Below are 4187 nucleotides of genomic sequence, written 5' to 3'. Positions count from 1 at the left end.
AAATATAGTTTCACTAGAGGTGACCTGATAAGTTGTCGATGAAGAAGGGGATGCCTTGGGCATCCCCAAGCTTAGATGCTTGAGTCTTCTTGAAATATCCAGGGATGAACCACGGGGGCATCCCCAAGCTTAGACTTTTCACTCTTCTTGATCATATTGTATCATCCTTCTCTCTTGACCCTTCAAAACTTCCTCCACACCAAACTCAAAACAAACTCATTAGAGGGTTAGTGCATAATCAAAAATTCACATATTCAGAGGTGACACAATCATTCTTAACACTTCTGGACATTGCACAAAGCTACTGAAAGTTAATGGAACAAAGAAATCTATTCAACATAGCAAAAGAGGCAATGCGAAATAAAAGACAGAATCTGTCAAAACAGAACAGTCCGTAAAGACGGATTTTTCAGGGGCACTTAACTTGCTCAGATGAAAATGCTCAAATTGAATGAAAGTTGCGTACGTATCTGAGGATCACACACGTAAATTGGCAGATTTTTCTGAGTTACCTACAGATAATTCTACTCAAATTCGTGACAACAAGAAATCTGTTTCTGCGCAGTAATCCAAATCTAGTATTGACCTTACTATCAAAGACTTTACTTGGCACAACAATGCAATAAAATAAAGATAAGGAGAGGTTGCTACAGTAGTAACAACTTCCAAGACTCAAATATAAAATAAAAGTGCAGAAGTAAAATAATGGGTTGTCTCCCATAAGCGATTTTTTTAACGCATTTCAGCTAGGCGCAGAAAGTGTGAATCAAGTATTATCAAGAGATGAAGCATCAACATCATAATTTGTTCTAATAATAGAATCAAAAGGTAACCTCATTCTCTTTCTAGGGAAGTGTTCCATACCTTTCTTGAGAGGAAATTGATACTTAATATTCCCTTCCTTCATATCAATAATAGCACCAACAGTTCGAAGAAAAGGTCTTCCCAAAATAATGGGACAAGATGCGTTGCATTCAATATCCAAGACAACAAAATCAACGGGGACAAGGTTATATATTGTTAACCGTAATGCGAAAATTATCAATCCTCCCCAAAGGTTTCTTTATAGAATTATCAGCGAGATTAACTTCCAAATAACAATTTTTCAATGGTGGCAAGTCAAGCATATCATAGAGTTTCTTAGGCATAACGTAAATACTTGCACCAAGATCACACAAAGCATTACAATCAAAGTCATTGACCCTCATTTTAATGATGGGCTCCCAACCATCTTCCAACTTCCTAGGAATAGAAGTTTCAAGTTTTAATTTCTCTTCTCTAGCTTTTATGAGAGCATTTGTAATATGTTTTGTAAAGGCCAAATTTATACCACTAGCATTAGGACTTCTAGCAAGTTTTCGTAAGAACTTAATAACTTCAGAGATATGACAATCAGCAAAATCTAACCCATTATGATCTAAAGCAATGGGGTCATTGTCCCCAATATTTTCAAAAATTTCAGCAGTTTTATCACAAACAGTTTCAGCAGTTTTAGCAGTTTCAGGCAATTTTACACGCTTTGCACTAGGAGTAGAAACATTGCTAACACCAATTATTTTACCATTGATTGTAGGAGGTTAAGCAACATGTGAAGCATCAACATTACTAGTGGTGGTAATTGTCCAAACTTTAGCTACATTATTCTCTTTAGCTAGTTTTTCTTCTCTTTCCCACCTAGCATGCAATTCAGCCATCAATCTAATATTTTCATTAATTCGAACTTGTATGGCGTTTGCTGTAGCAAATGACTTAATATCTTTATCTTCATTAGGCATAACTTTGAATTTTAAAAGATCAACATCAGCAGCAAGACTATCAACCTTAGAAGCAAGAATATCAATTTTACCAAGCATTTCCTCAACAGATTTGTTAAAAGCAGTTTGTGTACTAATGAATTCTTTAAGCATGGCTTAAAGACCAGTGGGTACACTTCTACTATTGTTGTAAGAATTACCATAAGAATTACCATTATTAGAAGGATATGGCCTATAGTTGTTACCAGAATTATTCCTATAAGCATTGTTGTTGAAATTATTATTTTTAATGAAGTTCACATCAACATGTTCTTCTTGGGCAACCAATGAAGCTAAAGGAACATTATTAGGATCAACATTTAATCTACCATTAACAAGCATAGACATAATCACATCAATCTTATCACTCAAGGAGGAGGTTTCTTCAACAGAATTTACCTTCTTACCTTGTGGAGCCCTTTCAGTGTGCCATTCAGAGTAGTTGATCATCATATCATCAAGAAGCTTTGTTGCCGCGCCTAAGGTGATGGACATAAAAGTACCTCCAGCAGCTGAATCCAATAGGTTCCGCGAAGAAAAATTCAATCCTGCATAAAAGGTTTGGATGATCATCCAAGTAGTTAGTCCATGGGTAGGGCAATTCTTTACCAAAGATTTCATTCTTTCCCATGCTTGAGCAACATGTTCATTATCCAATTGCTTAAAATTTATTATGCTACTTCTCAAAGATATAATTTTAGTGGGAGGATAATATCTACCAATGAAAGCATCTTTACATTTAGTCCATGAATCAATACTATTCTTAGGCAAAGATAGCAACCAATCTTTAGCTCTTCCTCTTAAGGAGAAAGGAAACAATTTTAGTTTTATAGTGTCACCATCTACATTCTTATACTTTTTCATTTCACAAAGTTCAACAAAATTATTAAGATGGGCAGCAACGATCATCGAACTAACACCTGAGAAAATTGCTCTCTCATAACAAGATTTAGTAAAGCAGGTTTAATTTCATAAAATTCTGCTGTAGTAGCAGGTGGAGCAATAGGTGTGCATAGGAAATCATTATTATTTGTGCTAGTGAAGTCACACAACTTAGTATTCTCAGGAGTTCCCATTTTAGCAGTAAATAAACTAAGCAGAACAGAATAAAATAAAGTAAAACTAGTAAATAATTTTTTTGTGTTTTTAATATAGAGCAAACAAGATAGTAAATAAAGTAAAGCAAGTAACTATTTTTTTTGTATTTTTGATATAGAGAAAGCAAACAAAGTAGTAAATAAAGTAAAGTAAAGCAAGACAAAAACAAAGTAAAGAGATTGGATGTGGGAGACTCCCCTTGCAGCGTGTCTTGATCTTCCCGGCAACGGCGCCAGAAAAAATCCTTGCTGGCGTGTAGTTGACACACGTCTGTTGGGAACCCCAAGAGGAAGGTGTGATGCGCACAGTAGTAACTTTTCCCTCAGTATGAAACCAAGGTTATCGAACCAGTAGGAGATGAAGGCCACGTGAAGGTTGTTGGCGGAGGAGTGTAGTGTGGCGCAACACCAGGGATTCCGGCGCCAACGTGGAACCTGCATAACACAATCAAAATACTTTGCCCCAACTTAACAAAGTGAGGTTGTCAATCTCACCGGCTTGCTGTAAACAAAGGATTAAACGTATGGTGTGGAAAATGATGTTTGTTTGCGAAGAACAACAAAGAACAGTAGTTTGCGATAGATTGTATTTCAGATGTAAAAGAATGGACCGGGGTCCACAATTCACTAGTGGTGTCTCTCCAATAAGAAATAGCATGTTGGGTGAACAAATTACAGTTGGGCAATTGACAAATAGAGAGGGCATAACAATGCACATACATATCACGAAGACTAATATGAGATTTAATCGAGGCATTACGACAAAGTACATAGACCGCTATCCAAGCATGCATCTATGCCTAAAAAGTCCACTTTCAGAGTTAGCATCCGCACCCCTTCCAGATATTAAGTTGCAAACAACATGACAATTGCATTAAGTATGGTGCGTAATGTAATCAACACAAATATCCTTAGACAAAGCATTGATGTTTTATCCCTAGTGGCAACAAGACATCCACAACCTTAGGGGTTGCTGTCACTCCCCGCATTCAATGGAGACATGAACCCACTATCGAGCATAAATACCCCCTCTTGGAGTCACAAGTATCAACTTGGCCAGAGCCTCTACTAGCAATGGAGAGCATGCAAGAACATAAACAACACATATATGATAGATCAATAATCAACTTGACACTGTATTCCATATTCATCGGATCCAAACAAACACAACATGTAGCATTACAGATAGACGATCTTGATCATGATAGGCAGCTCACAAGATCTAACATGATAGCACAAGAGGAGAAGACAACCATCTAGCTACTGCTATGGACCCATAGTCCAAAGATGAACTACT

This window comes from Lolium rigidum, chromosome 7 (genome assembly GCF_022539505.1).
Source record: "Lolium rigidum isolate FL_2022 chromosome 7, APGP_CSIRO_Lrig_0.1, whole genome shotgun sequence".
Classification (NCBI taxonomy): domain Eukaryota; kingdom Viridiplantae; phylum Streptophyta; class Magnoliopsida; order Poales; family Poaceae; genus Lolium; species Lolium rigidum.
Note: the sequence above shows the minus strand (reverse complement) of the source record.